The sequence below is a fragment of the Galleria mellonella genome, unplaced genomic scaffold (assembly GCF_026898425.1).
Source record: "Galleria mellonella isolate WM207_F2 unplaced genomic scaffold, CSIRO_AGI_GalMel_v1 utg38, whole genome shotgun sequence".
NCBI lineage: Eukaryota > Metazoa > Arthropoda > Insecta > Lepidoptera > Pyralidae > Galleria > Galleria mellonella.
This window is the reverse complement of record NW_026442090.1, coordinates 8,432,494-8,454,963: the sequence shown is the minus strand read 5'-3', so window position 1 is coordinate 8,454,963 and position 22,470 is coordinate 8,432,494.

Here is a 22,470-nt window from a genome sequence, read left to right as displayed (position 1 = left end):
TATTAAATTTTACCTGAGACTTGATTTATGAAACACGGGGAGTAGCAATTTCCTCGCGGAAACGTTGCCATAGCAACTTGGTTATTCGACTCTCGGGCTCGAAACCTGGAAAATATCTACGTCGACCTAATGTTATTGCCATATATTTTTAGACATTTATGCCGTTAGAAAAAAAATTATACCGTTAAAAAAAAGAAAAATCGCCAGTGGAAAATTATTAATAGAGTTCCGTTACAAAATTTTGTTTAACTCTTGGTTTAAGTATAGAACTAAATATACTAATTTATATAGTCAAGTTAATAATATAAAGTTATAAAATTTTGAAACCAAAAAGATATTTTCGATTGCATTCGAGTAGAACTTTTCAATAATACCTTAATTAAGGGATTGATTGATTTTTCCCTCAAAGTTTGAAGTTTGGAGAAACTGTCAAAAATTTTTATTGTCAAATTTTATGAAGGCAGGATATAAAATTTATGATTATAATGATTGATACAGTTAACTAGACAGAATGACAACTTAGTGTACCGTTTTAATTATCTTAATATATAAAAATCTTGTACGTGCGTTCAATCTACAGAACTGCAGAATTAATTTTAATGTTTGTAAATATGTATTAGTTGCTTCAAACTTGAGTTACAGAATAGTTTAAAAAAAATTTAGACTCGGTGGGTGACGGTATGGGACTAAATAATGTTTGCGGGATTAGCTAGTAATAGTTATAGAATCGGCTGTATGAATGCTGAATAACTTTACTATATTTATTTGTTAGTTATATAGTATTTGATATAATGTTTATACACAGTTGACATACAACGCGAGGCAGGAGGATACTATTACCATCACATGGAACAACAACCGCAAAATGTGTTGCAGAGTTATTGGATGCAGGTGGCTCAGGATTAACTTTTATTGCAGTTTATAGGACAAGCACATATTTCTGAATAATGAATAGTTCTAATTATATGAACTTTATAATCTATATGAGTTAAATTTGTGTATTTACATATACTTAAGGTTTCATTTCATCTATCTATAAAGTAAGTAATGTAATTTGATATATATATATATATATATATATATGATAAGGGTGATCAATGATAAGGGTGACCCACCCCTAATTTTTTTTTAATTTTTTGACCATTTTTTTTATTTTATTTTGATTTAGCATTGTAAAATACATACAAATAAAAATTTTCACGCTTTTACGATCAATCCCTGTTTTTTAATCGCGATTTTTATATGCCGCAATAGGGCTGCAAGATGGCAATCGAATATAATAATTGTAGTACGATAAATATTCATGTATAGTTCTCGAAATAATGTATATGGTAAAACAACGTTTGCCGAGTCAGCTAGTATGTATATATAAATAGAAAAACTAAATAACTAAAATAATAGTTTTATAAATAAAATTAACCTCTTGTTACTGAAAACAAATCCTATAATAGTCAAGAATATTCTTGAATAAAAGACCATCTCTAAAGGACAGAAAAATATTTAAAACATTACATTCAAAGGCAAAGACAAAGCCAAAGAGAATACGTATATTCGATTACGCGTTCTGGATGTACGGCGACAATGGTTATAGATACGAGTAAATGTAATAGCAACGGGCTCAACAGGGGCTGCTTTCAAGTCGATCTCAAATAATTCCTGATATAACCAATATAGAGCATTTTGAAAGAACAATAATAGATCTCATATTCAAGTAGAAAATGTAAAAGGGGACACTGATAGATTGATGAATGCAAATTTGACACTGCATTGAGTCTAAATATTTGCAATTTCACATATGAAATTCATACGGTAATAAGAAATATTATTTTTCATAACCGAAGAAGGGCGGGATTTTGAAGCTGCATTTTTCGTCAAGTCATAAATTATAATGAAATCTCCATAATATATTTTTTTAACATATCAGCCGTTAACTGTCCACTGCTGAACACAGGCCCCCATTAGGAGAGTTTTGTCAGTAGTTGCTAAATTTAGCAGGCGGGTTGATAACCGCACTTAGGTTGTATGATGTTTTAAGAGATTCCTCTTAAAACATCACTGAAAACTAACTGAGCAGCTGCCCTCGACAATTAAATTCTCTTAGACGCCTATTACGATACCTACGGGAAAGGAAGCGGAGGTCCACTTTAGAGTCCTAAAACGAGTAAAATAGATAATCTTTATGTTAAGAAATAAATGAATGAATGAATGAAAACTCCTTATTGGGCTCTTCAAAGAATGATACAGAATATAAAGATTAATAATACACAAAATGAATAATTAATTACATAAAAGCAAGATAAGGAAGCAACAATGGCCTATCATTAAATAGCGATCTCTTCCAGGGAACCTTGGGACGGAGACGAATAATTCAAATGTCTGGAAAAGGCGTAACAGTAATATAATAAAACTAAAAAAGGGCTAAAGATAAATTGTCAAAAATATTTAATTTTAATTCGGGCTTATGTATGACTGCACAGAATGTATGACTTATTCACTAATTGAAATTGTGACCACTATAGTGTAAAAATTAACATTATTATTGTAGCCATTCATGTTAAATAAACTGATAAACAAGTACCTATTACGCTTTTAACGGATTATTTACATCATCGCATTTTAGGTGTATGTAGACACAATATAATGTGGCGGGTCTCATATTTTTGTCATTAGGGACACAAAAGAGGCCGATATGAGCTCTCGAGTCTCATCACACAATTAATATACCGCATGTAATAATAAAGCATGACTTTTAGTTGTCCGTAACGTGTCGAGTCGAGGGTGAACGAGATTGGATAAGGAAAAAGTGTAATTATCGGTATTGAGTTTCCTTTATGGATTTTGTTAACGGTCTTTTATGGATTCACTCGGATCTAGTGGACGTTATAAAAATAATTATATCTGTATTATTTGTCCTTCAGTCTAAATATTCTAAGAGAATATTTGCTGAAGAAATGCGACATGTCATTTTGAACTTTATTTTTTTGCTGTTTGTGGTGTGGCTTTAAATTTTAAGGTTTTAATAAACGAAAGATTGGAAAATCTGCAGAAATAGTATTTAAATAGAAAAAATATGTTTATATTTTATAAAGTGTATGAGGTGCTATAAAATATTTTAAGATGTTCTGAGATGTATTCAGTTACGTTTATATTATACACTTTTGTTCCGGTACTTTACTTGGCTGGTGTTCCTATTTCTCGCAGCCAATTTACACTCCACTTCCTTGCTGTTGTCAGCATATGTGAACATAGCTGTTACTTGGAACCTAGTTTATCAGAATAGTGTTGTACGAGAGAGAATATGATTATAAAGCGATAGACTGAAAATTTGGATTGATGTTACAAAAGCAATCTATTGATATCAAACAATTCCCGTTTATGCACCAAACTACATATTTCAAAATTTATCATCGTCGGTACAGTATTTCTCAATTTTTTTTGATTATTTTATGGTTTATAAAAGATAGGAGTTGATTTTTTTATTAGGAGTTTATTAATTAAATTACAACGATGAGATGGCAAGAATGTGTATGGAATAGAGTATATATATATATATTTTTACAACACAGGGGGCAAACGAGCATGCGGCTCACCTGATGGTAAGTGACTACCACCACCCATGGTCACCCACAACACCTACGGCATTGCAGGTGTGCTGCCGGCCTTTTAAAAAGGAATATGCTCTTTTCTTGAAGGTTATGTTGTCGTATCGGTTCGGAAATACTGCTGCTGGAAGTTGATTCCAAAGAGTGGTTGTGCGTGGGAGAAAGTGCCTTGAAAAACGCACGGTGGAGGACCGCCACTCGTCCAGATGGTTGGGATGAAATTTTAGTTTATGGCGGGTTGTACGATGGTGAAAATCTGCAGCAGGTATCAATCCGAACAATTCTTTAGAGCACTCCCCATGATAAATTCGGTAGAAGATGCACAGAGATGCAACATCTCTACGCAGCTTCAGTGGGTCGAGCCGGACAGTAAGACGCCGATCGTCAACAATTCGAGCTGCCCGACTTTGAATGCGGTCTAACGGAAGGAGTTGGATTATATATATATATATATATATATATATATATATATATATATATATATATATATATATATATATATAAAATTAAAATACGTAGATACCAGTATTACTGCCTGCCTTCATATTTATTCGTTCGTCTTTAGTCAAAAGTGGTGTCGTTACATGCTGTCTGTTTCAGAGCAAGAAGCTCGATGCGCCTCCATCGCGCCTCCTCCGAACGGAAGTCGGTGGATTTATTTACATTTTATTGTACAAACATAAAAATTTACACACATCCACGACAGAATACGAATGAGGCAAAATTGAATACTTTTATTCTCGTCCGGTGGATTGGTGCGGCCTCAAACTTTTTGCGGAACACTTGTTCCATTTGTGATCGGATCTGGAACAGTTAGGTACGTTTTACATATAAAATGTCGATATTAAGTACCTATCTCATAAAACGGGTGAACAGTTATTGAACAATAATATGTTATTTATACTATGTATACTACTAGTAATATGAAGCATGTATATAATCATAGACTTAGTATAACTTACTATTAAGTATATAATATAACAAACATGAGGCTAAAACCTGCATTTTATAATTTTACGAATTTATTAGAGATTTTGTAGACTAGATTATAATGGAGCTTTATTATAATTAGAATCGTGATTAAGCTAGAAAACCCTTAAAATATTTTTAATTAAACCACCTTGGTACGAGCGGAAATTGTACGTAGGCATAGTAATAAAACCGCTTGTAAGTATTTTGTATAAAAATATTTTGCCGGGTTTGTAATGAAGTTTTATGAAAATGTAAGGTCAGTATTTATTTTATTTTCTTTGTAATAATATTAACACTTATAATAATTATATCATTTCATTTATCTATATTAATAAATACATAAGTACATTATTATATTAATATTTGGTTATATTTTTAAATTCAGAAATTTTCAAATTCATGTTGAGATCATTTAAAAGGTCAAATGTGAGGCGTCATTCCTCTTAACCCATCACTTAATCTAATATTATAATTTAAAATTTCGCGAAATTACTATTGTATGAACCAACCTAAACTTAAATTATAATAATTTTGACTTAAATATATTAAAACGTTAGCTCTTATTTATACTTAGAATAAAGATTTTATTGTGATATCGAATTGATTTTTTTCTATAGATCCCTACACCTGATAGGTAGTCTGGAATGATCATGCATATGGTAGATATACCTATCTATCTATCAGAGAAATGGCACCTCAGATTCAGCCATATTATCACATGCTCCGTAAAACTAAATTGTTTGCTAAACCATGCCAGAGGCCTTTGTGCATAATGAAGTCAATTTAGATACTCTTAACACCAGAGGGCGCCACTTTCACACGAGTAGTAGTAGGAGCAACTCTTTCATAAAATCAGGTGGTTTATTCACAAAGTAACAAATAAGTACAGGTAGAACCAAATGGGTGGTTTAACTGAATGTTTCGTTGCACTAAAACCTAAGTTGTTTAGACGAAAGAGCATTTGCTGAGCGCACTAACATAGGAAACTGTTCGTTCTCTTTTTAAAGCAACTTAGTTTTAGACGTGTCTGTTTTGTTAACAAAACGACAATTGCTGTGCACTGACGCTAGAGCGAGTTAAAGCAAAGTTTAAATTGCTCTTGTTCGACCGATCATAAATTATGTTTCAGTCGAAGTACGTACGTTCACGTATTGTATTATGTATAGGCACTTGTCTGTGATATTTGGTTACGGGTTAAATTTTGATCCATTTTTTTTATAAAATGCGATTATGTAAATGATATTATAATCATATATTGTATATAGATAGAAAACTGCCGTGTAGTCCCGGCATAGTATAGGCCGCCCCATCTTTTCCCGTGGGTCTTGTAAGAGGCGACTAAGGGAACTTAATGGGCGAAAGATGGGTAGCAGCGTCCCTCTCAAAACATCACCAAAGCGTAATTGTGGTTGTCAATTGACCTGTCAAGCGTGGCAACTACTAGCCAATAGGGGGAAGCCTATGTTCAGCAGTGGATAATTGATGACTGATATGCTATGATATGTAGTCAGCATTTTGGCTGACTTCGTTAACAACTAGCCAAAATAATGCGACTACAAACCTATTTAGTTGTACGTAATAGATTTTTTATTTTAAATATATTAAAAACCGTTTTGCAGTTAATAATCAGAGATTTTGGTGATTTAATAATATATAATTAACACAGTCTAATACTCTACATCACTTTCCGATAGTTGCAAGTTCAATCTCCGGCTTTATGTATAATACATATAATTATATTTACGAGTTCATCTATTTATGTTGGTTTATGTAGTTTTAAATAATAATAGCTTTTCCCGTGCTTTTGTCAGCATGAATATCGTATATATTATGCTAGGATCACGAATTCGGATATAACCTACTTGTATTCCAAATTTCATTCAAATCCAACTGTTTAAATGTGATTGAGTAACAAACATACAAACATTAATACATCGAAACATTTTTATAAATTTTCACATTCATGATGTTAGTTGGATGAATATATTTACAAAAAAATGTGTATATGGTAATATTCACAATACAAGATCTGCCTAATTTGAGATTAGATGGCGCTTTGTAATATCTTTATTAGAAGTTATTTATTTATTACTCTAGACATGTGTACTCTTGAGTTTTCCATTGTATGAATTATCATAAATTGTTTTATGTCAGGTAGAGGTCCTGGTGACTTGTAATACGGGTTCTTTGGATCCAGTTCAGGCACCAGTTCTTCACAACTTTGGTGCATCTATGGTATTAAGTGTTCCATTGTTTTCAAAAAGTTGTGAGATAAATAAATAAACATTATTATTACTTTAATTGTATATTTTACTTGTTATATGATCTTTGTGAGTTTCATGTTAGAATGTTCATTACATGTTCAAATTATAATTAAAACATGGCAAGGCAAATAAGGGTTCTCTTATTATATAGTGTATTAGGCATTGATTTGGGTATGACATTGTTTTACAATAACACGTTAAACAGAGATTAAAGGAAGGGACTTAAAATTACACAGGTAATGATAAATAATTATAAAATGGTAATTTCAGCTTTCCTATAATCCTACTTATAATTGGAAAAGAAAGGTTTACAGTTAGATAGGTATATTTTAATTACAACAATATTTCAATATATATGTTATATTTCTACTCAATACATACAATATGTTTTTATCCAATTTATCTATGTAGATAGATACTATTAGTAACTTCAATTCATGTAAATGCAATGCCTTTGGTGTTGTAGGTGATCATAGCTACAATTTATTAATATTATAAATGGAAAGGTTTGTAAAAATGTTTGGATGATTTGTTGTTGAATCACGTTTAAATGGCTGAATGAATTTAAATAAAATTTGGTATAGACTATAACTATCTTAAACTGGCTTTCGCTCGTGTGTGATTTTATTTTGAACCATGAGTAATATAAGACATAAACTTAAAATTTTACGTATTTAACTTCTAAACTAATAAAGTCCACACAAAATATCAACACCCGTTTTACCCCCTTAGGAGTTGAATTTTTAAAAATTCCTTTCTTATTATTCATTTACATAAAGAACGTATCTGTAAAATTTCAAAACTTTAACTTAAGCGATTTTCGCTGAGCGTGATATATGTATTAGTCAGTCAGTCACTCAGCATCTTCTATGATGATTATATCTATATATGTATAAACACATATATAGATATAATCATCATATTAGCCCTAACTGTCCACTGCTGAAAATAAGCCTCCCCCTTGGGAGTTTTTGCTAGTAGTTGCCACGCTTGGCAAACGGATTAGCGACCGCAGTTTAACTTTGGACATGTTTTAAGAGAGATGCTGCTGCCCATCTCTTGCCCTCCGTTAGTCTCCTCTGACGACACCCACGGGAAAGGGAGGGGTAGTCTGTTCTACATTGGGACCACACCGGACAATATAGATACAATATAAGGTATTTATTATTAATTTACGTGAACAAAGCTGTGGGTTATTTATTAGGCAGCTATAGAAAACATGAAGCAAAGTAAGCAAGTAATTAACGTTTCACTTTTGTTTACACTGTAATCCATATCTTTAGGTATTTGACCCGAGCAAGTAGTAATTGGTATCGGGTTTAATCCCTTAATTATTAGGTAACATATTACTTAACTAACTGTAACAGGCAGTTTTGCTCGCTTAATAGTATTTTATAGTCAGTGCTTGTGTAAATGACTAGCAAATATATGTTATGTGTTGTATGATATTTATATAGTGTACTAGTATTAACAAAAAAAGGGTAAAAGTAACCTGTCTGTTTCTATTTTATATAGTATGTGTACACCAAATTTCATAACGAGAGATCACAGGTAACAAACATGTTCACTTTTAAAATTTAAATATTTTTTTTACCAAATTTAATTAAATTCTATCGAACTGTATAAAATTTGATTAACAAACATTTATATAAACAAACATATTTATAACATTAAGTAGTAAAATACTATTTTTATAAAAAATAGGGGTTCAGTAATTGTCACATTTTTATTCAAAGGAAATATGTTCCTATTTTTTATCTTTAATATAGAAGGTAATCACATAATGTAAGAATCTTGCTTGTAAATAAATGTAAAAGTTTAGTATTAAGATACATAATTCGATTATCAATCGATATTATTATTATACCTTATAAAAAGCAAGCATTTTCCTTTCCTGTAATCTATTCTAAATTATTATTTTAAAAATATTATTAAAATATGAAGAGTATATCCCAATATTGATGATTATTATTGTAGATTCTATTTATACTCACAATAATCCACCTACATATTAAAATCTACTAAAAGAAGTTTTTTTTTTTATACTACTTAGAATGGCAAACCTGCTGGCCCACCTGATGTAAAGTGGTAACCGTCGCCTATAGACATGAGCAGTACCATGGACATGACAGAGTATACTGTTTCGCCCATGATACCCCCCTTTCGTTGCCATTCCTGAGGACTCAGGTGTTATTCCTCTGTACCCTGTAAATTCACGCCATATCCCACCCTTCAAACTGAAACACAGCCATGCGGACAACTGCTTTACGGTTGAAACACGGATGGGACAGAGGTACCCAAACAATCGACTTTTGTACAAAGTCTCGCTCTGGTACGATAAGTATCTTTATATTATTTTAAAGAAGGATACTAATGCAGAAAAATATGTAACGTTCTTGTGTAAAAATATTATCTACTAGCCGTTTTACGAGTCTAAGTACTTACGTGTGAATCGGTTTATAAATTTCACAAAATTTCATTCTAATTTATTCAGCTGTTAAAGCGTGATTGACTAACAAACGTTCCAATATTTTTATAAACTTTCACATTTTTAGCATAAGTAGGGTATATTTTGTTTTTATGTCCATTAAATTTAAAATTTTCCAAAAGTGCAACTATAAAGAGTAAATAATTGATGTATAGTTGTAGCTGGATAATAATATTCCCTAGGGAATCGACTAATGAAAATGGAATATATTTACATAGTTATATTTAACAAAATTCATTTACATTACTACGGCTCATTAGGTAAATCAATAATTAAGCTCCTCTCAGTACACTGCACCCTCGCAGAAGCATACATTGTAGGTATGCTGCTTGCAACTATGATAAATCACTGCAATGTAGGTCAGCATTTAACCAGTTCAAATAATTTAGTACTTTCTAATATCGGCAACATATTACCCATAGATCGAGTAATCCAAGCTTTATCCACGTTGTTTTATGGACTGCGGTATATGTTTATGACTGGCGTAATAGCTATCGCATAAGCCTCGGAAACTGTAGATTTAATGGGCTGTAAATGAAAAACGACGCAGTTGTAGTGACGCGGTGGTCGCCAAGGGCACTGTTAGGGTTTCGTATGGAATGCGATATTTGGAATTGTGAATGTCGATACATTATGATTCGATTATCAGATATGTATACAGTTCATATTTCCTTTTTTTGCTTTTGATGTTAATGACGATGGAAAACAAAACGCGTATATTTTTTCCGATCGATCAAGTGGTATGGTGCGTCATAGGTCTAGGGGTCTACCATGAAACGAAATTCTGAAGTTGTTGACCCAAATTTCTTAATATTATATACAATAAAACACATTTATAACGAAATCGGACACAGATGAAGTTTTACATTTTTTTTCCTCATGAACTTCAATATCCTAAATGACCAAATTTATCTTTTGAAACTTTATTTTAACACAATTCTCGTATTACGTTTGGTTTTGATTGGGCAAATTTTTATGATAGACTCAGAATTATTTTTAAAGACAGATTTTAAGAGTTTATATCTACTTGTTATCAGCAAAGGCGGAATTTTCGTTACCAATGATTATTCGATGCTTTTCATTTGTATTTGTTATGTTATGTAAACTATGATAAAACCTACATGGCTTTGAGAAAAAAATGTTAAACGATTTTTTTCTTTTTCATAATTGAGAAGCAAGCTGACGATGTATTGGATGGAAAGTGGCAACTGTCACCTATAGACATAAATAGTAGACATGTGTAATATCGGTCTAACGCCAATATCCACATATTGGATTCCCCTGGGCATTATATCAATTTCGATCAAGTGCTTTTTTCAGTATTATATATATATTGTATAACCGATATTGTATACCAGAGGGAGACTTTGTACAAAAGTCGATTGCATGGGTACCTTTGTCCCATTCGTGTTTCAACCGTGAAGCAGTTGTGTTTGCATAGCTGTTTTTCGGTTTGAAGGGTGGGATATGGCGTGAATTTACAGGGTACAGAGAAATAACATCTGAGTCCTCAGGAATGGCAATGCATGGGGGGTATCATGGGCGAAATAGTATACTCTGTTATGTCCATGGTACTGCTCATGTTTATAGGCGACGGTTACCACTTTCCATCAGGTAAGGTAAGTTGTATAAAAAAAAAATATTCGTTAGTGGGCCAATATATAAATATTATAACTACAAAATACAGATATTGCTATATATCATCCAACCCTAATGAACAGCATTATGGATATCATAGAAACGCTATGATGCCAATGGTACTTTTTATTTGTTCTTAAGGACTAATGTTATGTCTCTGTACTTTGTAATTTCACTGGCATATTTTGTTAATTGAAATACAGCAGAAACATGAGTGGGGCACAGATACTCATATATGTCATGACATTTGACATGTAATCTTTGTTGAATATTGATGTAACTTAATACCTATTACAATATTTTGTTATTGCGTAGTAACACAGAAAAAATAATCTAATAAGAATTAGTACTCATATAGAGGAGGGCTACAATAATATTGGCTTTTGTTGACAGTCAACAATAAACTATCATCGTAAATCTACTTACCGAAAAAAGAAGTTTCTACAAGCTCTTTCGTTGTTTTTGTCCAATAGAAGTGTAATAAAAGGATTCATCCCCTACTACTGTTCACTCGATGAATGAATTAACAGAACTCATCACACTATTATCAGTAGAAAGTAATTCGACTAATTCTATACTTAATTCTCTACTTTAAAAAGTGACTAAATATACTATTTTTTATTCGCAACTTCGTCCACGTGATCGGGATATATTGATTGGTCGAGATAAAAAATGGCCTATGTTCTTAACCATTCCAAATAGTTTTTTATACATAATAATGGAATAGTAACTTCGTTTGCGCTATCAGTGTACACTGACGGAGTACCAGTGAGGATAAAAGCAGGTCAGTTGGCCCATCATGACGAATTCATCAGCAATTAACCACACCGGTTTCCAGAGGCAATCGCGTGAAGGTCGCTCTGATACGTATATTGCTGGATATATTGTAATAATTTCTTCACAAGTAATAAGTGTACACTAAAATTTATGATTAGCCTTAAAATGCTATGAGATAAAAATATTTTTACATTCATAATATTGAGTAAGGAGTAAAAATGTTACTACTTCCTAATATAGTAGCTATAATAAGATAAAGCATTTTGATATATAATGTACGTTTCACAAAGTCAATGGATAACTATGAAAGGCAATTTATCGGCAGAAAAGATATGGCGGCGATGTTCGACCGATTACACGTCGTCGTAGTGACAAATAGTTCCATTTGCTATTACCAGATGGTGACGGGTGCATTTTATTTTCTAAGCATACTCATAGAACGTAATAATAACAGGCGCCATTTTTTTTTTTTCTATTACTTGCTGTGTAGTTTTCTTTCAAGTTTTAATTCGATACTATTATATACAAAGAGGAAAGATTTGACTTTTTGTATGTATGTTTGTAATGGATAAACTCATAAAATACTTAACTGATTTAAAAAAAATTACCAATATAAAGCTATATTATTAGCTCGTAATAGACGCTATATATATTATTTATAAAAATATTAGGAATACCTACGAAAATTACAATAATGGTATTAAAAATTTGCCTATTAAAGTAAATGTGGAATAATAATTTATTCGTATCTGGCTATCTATTTACCCGTGAGAAGTCGAGGCGGACCGCTCGTATCTACTATAGTTGTTGATATTACAACTACAGCCGATAACAGGCAAGTCCATTTAACTTTTGTTTAGTTACTACAATATTAAACTTAATTTTTATAAAGAATTAAGTTTAATATCATTGTTTTGTGTACTTTAGACTAGATATTTTCTACTTTTGTTTCCACTTTTGATATTTTGTTTTTGTATTGTATTAAGTATTTACCTGCTAAATATTACGTCTACTACCATTGTTCAACAATAAAGCGTATTAGTTCTATTCGAAATATTATATCTCATTTTAATAATCAATGCAAGATATTTTCCTTTTATTATCGTTGCTTCTATTTTTATGGGACAAACTATTAACAGTGAGTTTACAGTGTGAACTACTGATGAACTTGGAACTGGGTTTGTAATAAACTTAAGCATTTGTTTAGGAATTTTTCGTACGTGGTATAGGATACTGGTACGTGAGATTAAAATGGAAAAGTTCATTTATAATTTATGTAACTTTAAAGACTTGATTTACGTGCTATGTCTCTATTACTACATTATCGTTGATTCTAAGTGATGAGAGTACTTTTCCATAAGAATAAATAGCCATTATTATTTATTGAGTTTATTTTGGAATAAATTTGAGTTAGCATTAAATATTGAAAAGCAGTTTCTTTAATTGGACAACTTTAGCAATTTACAGTGATATTATTTATTAGATGCATATAAGCATTATGTGCAAATAAATTATTGAGAGATAAAGATATTTTCGATTTTGTTTCAAGTATATAATAGAAAGGAATAGGTACATGAAATAATATATTTTATAATAAAGAATATATATTTATTTAGTCTTTTTAAAATTATTATTATAAATAAAATACATATTTGCTTCCCAGAATGCTATTTGATAATCTAAACTACATGTATGAGAATAAAATGAAAAAACAACAACATGCAATTTCAAATGTATACACGGTTACCGTCTATGCTAATAGTCGTTTGGACTCTATTCAAATTTCTGAACTGCATCGTTTGAAGTAATTAAAAAAAACATGTCGAATTTTTGCTGACAATTCTTGAAAAATAATGTTTGTATTTGAAGATTGAATAAAGACATTATTTAATTGTGGATGTTTCTTTGATAATTCTCTTAAATTTCATAGAATATAAAACAATATAATTCTATGAAATTTAAGAGAATAATAATAATAAAAGAAATATCAATATGTTACTAAATAACATTAATAACATATTGCTATTTCAGGGAGAATTATAGAGAAAAAATTAAATCTTTAGTTTGGACGTAAATTAAAGTGTAGATATACTGAAAGAAGTGAATGTATTCAGTTCATAAATTATAAGTTATGGGGTCGACAAAAGATGTTAAATATATTTTCTTTTTGCCGGTAAGGTAAAAGTCAGCACATTAAATCTTCCCAGACGGACGCACAATGAGTAACCTTAATTCATTAGTATTTGGCATTTACAGAGCTTATGCGAACGAATTGTGAAAAAAGGAAAATCCAAAAGTCGAATTCACCCCACTGGTTTTTGACAGCGAACGAGTTTCCTCTACTTTATTCATATACAGAATTCCTTTGAAAGCATTTTGTTTTCGCGAAAGCGTTGCTTATATTAAGTTTGTGATTACAAACAGCTGAAAACAGAGAAGTTAGGAATGAGATCACTGGATGTTATCCAAAATTAGTTTTGTGAATGTCATTGGCTGTTGTTTAAATGTTTAGTAACTGGTAAACTGGATTTTCAAAATGTTCAGATAGACGTTCTCTGAAAATATAGTTTTATTTATTTAATTTATTCATTTATGAAAAGTGTATGAAAATTGTCAACATGTATATCTTTAGTTTACTGATCTGCTGTCAATTAGTTGTGACCATATTAGCTTTAACAGAATATTATGGCAGTGAAATGACTGGATGTAGAGGTATAAAACTTTAGTTCTAGGAATGACAAAACAAGAGACGTTAGAAAAAATATATTTATAAAGGTTTATGGTATAATATAACAGATTTTCGTAACGTAGCTTTACAAAGAGAATATTTCAAATCTTATAACGGTGCTACATATAAGTGTATACACTTATGTGTGAACGTGCCACTTACCTAAATCAAATACATGAATGTGATGTCAGTTGCACTCTTGCCTGAGCAAGTCAATAACTTCCAGAGATGGTAGGGGAGCAACGAAATTATTTATACCTTAGAGCATTATAACACTGGAGATGACATACACCATTATTTATTTTTACCGACTTAAAAAAGAATAAGGTTTTAAATTATACTACATATTGTTTCTAATTCTGTTTTATGTTATTTTTTTTTGTGTATATCAACATGATATCTTTATCAATTGCTAATCGATTTTGATCGTTATTTATTCAATAGGAAGGTTTTGCAAATCAGGAGTTCTACTATAAACAATTAAATTAATGACAGAAAGACAGGCAATGTATCGGCGTCTCTTCTGGTGTTGTCAGTATCTATGGTGATCACTGACCGTGAACTGAGTGGCATATATGTTTTCCCATGAAAAGATATGATTTTTGCGAATTTCTCACAGGGACCGGAGATAACAGAATGAAGTTGGGGGAGATTTTGTTTTTCTACTATCGTAATCCAAAATAATAGTATTAATTTAACAAAAATCTTATAGCGCGATTAATGATTTAACATTATAAAAGCGTTATAAAAGTTCTTCTTATTTCACGATAATATTTAGGTTCGCTATAAACCACTTTATAATAGTCTACAACTGCCTCTTTCTATCTGTTAGCAATTATTGTCGTGAACACAATTTTTTGAAGCATTATATACGTAATACATAATAAGTTTATTAGATTTTTTTCAAATTCAAATATATTTATTTATATATTGTGTAGTAGTAATATGTATTGTGGAGACTGATGGCTGAACTAGAAAAATATGTGCTACAGCCACCAGGCCACCACTCCCAGACAACTATTATTTTTCACAAAGCTATATCAGACAGTAATTTTTATTTAATCTATGAACACTTTTCTACTATTTATGTTGCTTTGTTATAATATGTGTAAAGTTTTATAGTAATTCTTTATCTAAACTAGATATATGCCACCAAAGGTTGATGGTTGAATGTTTTCAGTCCAAACACGGCTCGTCACAAGAGAGCGCCTACGGGTACGTGGGTCCCACCGGCCCCGGTGAATAGGGTTACCACACATCTTCACGTCAGGTAGATTGAATCAATATTTGTAAAACTCTCTCGTGACGTGTAACGCAAACTGTTGGTTGGCACTTTGGTAAAATTGTTTCGGCCAAGAAAAATTGTTAAACTTTAGTCTTGTTTTTGCATTATTATTGTTGATTAATAGCTAGCACACGGTTTGGGATAATTTTAAAGTCAGCAAATTAAAATGTCGTACTTTGTTTAAATAAGAAATAATATTTTATTGGAAATATATATGTATATAATATAGAAATATATATATCGTTACGTCTTATGACTGTGAACGATTTTTTAGTAGATGTGAAATATATTTTATAGCCAATTGTCACGTTTTAGCAATGAGAAACATCTACCTTCACTGAATTACTATTAGACGCTACGTGCCAGGTCGTAAGCTCATCGCCGTGCTCGAGGATAGTACGCCAATACAAACACTTGGACTTGAAACCAATTTATTTTTATTTGAAGAAACTTTAACGATTTCAATCTGTGAGGCTTTGAGATGAATACAGATCAATCTTAGTGGACTCTTAAATGTACAATTATTAATAATCTTCATGCATTAAATACATGCAACTTTAATAATGATTATTGTTTTAATTTTTAATATGAAACATATTTATAATTAAATATTGCAATAACATTTAAAATCTACTTAAAGGTTCAATGAATATAAATAAAGTTTTTTGTTTATATTTTATGCAACTTAGACCACAATTTTGACATAATAGGAAATTGAATAAAAGAGTTTTATGTCAATTGATTTGTATATTAATAATTTATCAGTCTTTTAATTTATTAGACTTAATTTGCGTGACGTGTGGCATTCTTCAGCATGGCTAATCAATATACAATTTTTCATATTGATTGAACGGACTATTTTTATTAATATATGTATACTATTTCCGTTTTAAATACTACGCAATTCTCTTAAGTGTATATAAATTAGAATTTAAAAAAGTTTTATTAAATTTTGTTAAAATTGAGTAATACAAAGAAATTACAGTAATAATAATAATAATTTCTGTGTTATTTGGAGAACATAACAGTGTGGTAACCCTACACGGGAATTGCTGTAGCGCACAGCAGACTTGAAAGGGCAAAAATACCCTCCAGGCTAAAATCTTCCAAAAGCTCTCTAATGAGTACAACTTCCAAGGAATTGTGACGCGAAAGTCTCAATTGAAAACGAAAATACACGGTATATGATATTGACGGAGATTTAGAGACGTAATGAGCGTAACATGTTAGAAAATTTAAGGGAAATTGCTTCTGATACTTTGAGTAAGAAATAAACTAAGAATTTTATTACGTAACCGTAATGTGTTCTTAATGACTTTGTAGCAATGCACATATCGTCTGCTGCCCAGAGGCGGGGAAATTGAATTTTTACAGCTTTAATTTCTTGTTTGTATTACTTTTTAATACTGATTTTTTTAAAACTGATTTTTTTTAACTATTATAATACACATAATGAAGTGGGATTTTCATCAATCAATCAATCAAATCAAATCAATCAATTACATGAAAAGAAACTTTTGTAAAGTTTCATACTCCTATCAGTGGCTTTGTTGGAGTGTTTATAGTATCCCATAGTATCCCATATATATATATGTATGTATACACACATATATATATATATATATATATATAGCTACCTATATCATGTTATGAGCCGTATCACGCATACATAAAATTATTGCTATCATTTGAGTTTTGTGTATTGAAGAGTAAAAGATGTTTGAGGTATTTGCTTTATAATGTAATAAATTCATAACGAACATTGTCTCTGCGTAAAATGTTTTATTACATTACGTCTTATCCCATATTTGAGGGAATTATAAGCGTTTGCTCTTTTTATATATCATCTACGTTGTTGGATATTGTAGGTAATTTATTTATTATATTGTAGGTATTTAATATTGAATATGCTGATATTCTATTAATTAACACGTAGATACCTAGCTGTAAAGAAATTCTTGAAAATTATACACCAAAGCCATGAAGTACTTAATTAATTCAAGGTATTTACTTGTTGTGGTGGCGTTATCATAAGCTGTTACGTGTATACGATAAAGTTTTGTAAATTTTGAAAACGATAGCTGGATAATTTTTATATTTAAAAAATATATTCCTAATTATTTTTTTTACATACGTAGCCAGGAAAGTGAAAATACCTATACTTATACAGGTTCAAAATCTCAGCTTTTAAAATGAATTAGATTTCTTTATATTTTTTTTTATACAATTTAGAATGCAAAACAAGCTGACGGCCTACCTGATGGAAAGTGGTAACCGTCGCCTATAGACATGAGCAATACCATGGACATAATAGAGTATACTGTTTCACCCATGATATCCCCCATGCGTTGCCATTCCTGAGGACTCGGGTGTTATTCCTCGTACCCAGTAAATTCACGCCATATCCCACCCTTAAAACCGAAAAGCCATACAAACACAACTGCTTCACGGTAGAAACACGAATGGGACAAAGGTACCCAAGCAATCGACTTTTGTACAAAGTCTCCCTCTATTATTATTACCATATTAGTATTACCACATAGTAACAAATTATATCTATATAAATATGTTAGAAACTACAACAATGATACAAGAATGTGACAAATAAATATTCAAACTGCAAGCCCGGTTAACTTTGTTATATCCTTTTGCTTGGAACAGAATTAAATTAGGAAGGGACGGGCTCCCGGGATATAAACGTAATTTAACTATTCTCGGGAAAAATACTACGGCATAGTTCCATAATATTTATTAATTTACCACATTCATTTGTTAACCCATGTCATTGAAAATTTGAAATACAATTTAAGCCAATTTTTACTTTAGAGGCGTTTTCCTATGAATATGCTAGTATGAATATCTAAAAATATTGTAAAAATATCACCGTAATTCTGGCTGTCATGACAAACAAAAACGTATTTCGTGTTCGCAATCAATTTGTACGAGCAATATCGTATATTTACGTAAGACACAAATTTGCATATAAAATGCGAGCTGTCTAACCCCATCACAGGTTATCTTGGAGACTTCCATACGCGTCGGATATAGGAGTCACACATAGGTCATGTTTAAATTCAGGGGAAGGTTACTACTTGTACTATTCGCCAGGTAGTTTATTGTTTTATTAAAATTTAAAAGAATAAGTATAAAGTCATAATAAATCTAGCGTGACACACTTTACAGGATTAGTTTTGGGTACGATAATAAAATACGTTATAAATTCGGAAAACCATAACTGGATTAGAAGCTATAGCTCTATCTGTGAGTTGACCCGCGAAATCGTCAGATCTTACTTTCTTTGACTATTTCGTTTGGAAGTTCTATATTTAAAATAAAATATTTTTTCTGACAGTTTTATTTTGCTAGGTCAAGGTATTACGTAAAATAATTTATATAGCCCATGAATGTCATTTTAATTTACAAAATAAATAAATAATAATATCAAGGTTACGTTTATGTTAATTTGTGATATTTATACATAAGAAAATATTGAGGAAAATCCTAAATTTATTAAAGTAATTTGAAAAAAAGTGACAATTTGAATTTCAATACGCAATATTCTATAAATAAAGCTAATATAGCTTTTAAGCAACACAAAACATGTCAAAAATGAAGATTGACAGCAAATAGCGTGCAATTTTCGGCTATCGAAAACTGCTCTTATAGGAAATTGCTCCCTAGATATTTACTTGGTGAGTGTATTTAAGTGACGAGAACGATGTCACGGTTAAAAACTAAACTAATATACTCGTCTTATTATATTAATAATACAATAAAATTGTAACTAGATAATGTATGTACCTATAATTAATATTTAAAAATATGAGGGTTTTAATAATGACGATAGAAGCCAAAACAGTAATTTTTAGAAATTTTTATTCTTCTTTATTGCACAATAAAACTTTGTACAAGTGGCGAGCTTAATGCCATATGACATTCTCTACCAGCTAACCATTAGGTAAAAACAGAAAGCGTATAAAGGGCAGATGTGGTGAAAAATATTTGATATAATTATAGTAACATATTGAAATAGTTATGTCAGTCTGTATGTTTTTTCTAGCATTGCGCAAAAATTATTGCACAAAATTGAATGCAGTTTTCTCATTTGTATTTCTGAAGATCTATCTTAAAATCTGGTATACGTTTTATTTAAATACGTCACTTAGAAGTAGTATACTTTATTGGTTATCTTATTTCTGAAATTCACGTGCACGAAGTAGCGGGCAAAAGATTAGTGTAAAATAATATCATTCATCATATGTAATATATGAGATTGATTACTTTTTTTAGATAAAACGAAGTGTTACGTTGCTGTAAAATGCTTTTACGTGTATCGTGAAACCTTATAAGAGTATGTACGTGCATTGCTTGCTGGTATACCGACGAACAAAAGGTGCTGTTTGATCGCGCGTCATCGTATGTACGAGTACTTCGCACTCTGCCACAATACGGATTTCCTTTTACTTTAAGAAAGGCTTTGTGTTTTTATTTGCACATTGTGATTTTACTGTTACATTTTTTGGTCTTAGAGTTTCATATCACCCGTATATATTTATGCGTACATAAATATGCACAGAATAAAATATAAAGTAATAAATAGCTTGTATCTATATATTTTTTTATATAACTAATATGGTAATATTAGTCGAGTTTACTGTCATCGAATAAATATAGTTATATAATTGATAATGGTTCATATCAATACCTGACCACTAAATATTTTTTTTTAATTGCACATTAAATTAATACATATTCCATATTTCAACAATATTTCCTAATCTAAATTTTTGTTGTATTATTAAATACTTATAAAGTTTTTTGTCTACTGCATTACTTTCTTTGTTATTCGGAGTATGTAACTCTTTAAGCCAAAGCGACTACGTCTGTATGACCAACAATGGTTGACAGTGTACAGTTTCTGTAACAAACTCACTTGTGTCCGTTGTATTTTGCAGTTCCAAAGACAAATTGCTGCGGGTAAATTCTATTACAACTATAATGTGTGGTGGCTTCGCGTCCCCTCTATCCATAATAGTGTTGCCAGGCTGAGTGAGAGAAACTTGGGAAAATAAAAAATATGGATTCTAAACTGTTTATAATAATTTTTTTATTTTGCAATTTTTATACCGGTAGAACCAATTCACAACGAACTTAAGACTGAATATATTAAATTTTGTATCTTAATATATGCTAGTGCATTTTGCTCGCTACTTTGAATGCGTGGATTTCAGAAGTATGAAAGCCAACGATTTTGACCACTTCTTGGTGCTACATACAGACAGACAAATAAAATTTTTATAAATTATTGTTACGTCTTTTTTTTGCGTAAAAAGATTAGTATAGAATATATGTATATAGATTTCATATTATACTTATTTAATATACCGTAACAAGTCATAAATAATAATATACATTGGGAAGTGTTTAATAATGTATACAAATAAGAATGTAAGCAGATATATACCAGAGGGAGACTTTGTACAAAAGTTCGTTTGCTTGGGTACCTCTGTCCCATTCGTGTTTCAATATCATGGGCGAAACAGTATACTCTGTTATGTCCATGGTAGTGCTCATGTCTATCTCATGTCGACGGTTACCACTTTCCATCAGGTGGGCTGTCAGCTTGTTTGCCATTCTAAGTTGTATAAAAAAAAATCCAAATTTCTCCAAGTCCTTGCTTAAATACGCAAAAGATACTTAGCAACGTAACTTCAAGCATATGGTAAGAGGGACAATATAAAAAAAACTCAATTTTTCATAGTAGCAAAACTAAGCAATAGTAGTTTATGTTGTATTATTGTAACAATGGAATTAACAAATAAATAAATGAAATAAAATAAACTAAAATAATATTAATCTTGTAATAACTGAAGTTGCGTTTTTTTTTCGGAGTAAAGAACTGTCATAAAGTAGAATGTAGATTCTGAATGTAGGTTTATTGAATTAAATTTTCATTCATCATTCATTCTAGTAATTGTGGACAGGATTGTAAATTCAAATATTTTCTATTTAATGCGTTTACAACGTTGCTGTTTTTTTTTTCACAGAATATAATGTAGTTGTCGAATATAATAAGTATAATAATAGTAATTGATTTAAAGGAGTTTCCATGTAAAACGGGATATTTGGGAACACTAGTGTCAAGAGTTGAGGTAGTTTGCAGGACCGCGGTCATCGCAATAAAATAAACGCCGTCCGCCCTAATGTGCGAACATCTACCAAAACGAAAGTTGAATTGTTACAGAGGTACACGAGGACGGAGGGCTCTCCCAAATGTGCTGTTTATAGTTGTAACACACCTAGTAGTTTAAGATGACCCTGGAATGTTGTCGGCCTTTATTTTAACATCGTCCTGGAGTTTAGTAATATTCCCTTTATTTCAGGTGTATAAATTGTTGTATGTGGATATAATATAAAATTGTAATTTTTAATTATTTTACGCGTACTTCGAATGTAATTTATTTTCTTTTCTTCTAAATTGATTCAGTTACTGAGTTTAAGATTATTTATTTGGAAAATATTTTATACTAATACAAGATTTAAGAAAAATGAAAAAAAATATCAAATAATAACATTTATTTTTATCGTATTATACTACAAGTTTTTAAATAGTATATTGTATCTAGTATAGGTGTTGATATTGGATTCATAAAGCAATTTTATTCAAAAGTTAATTCATATTTGTTATTTTACCATAAGTAACATAAATACTTGTA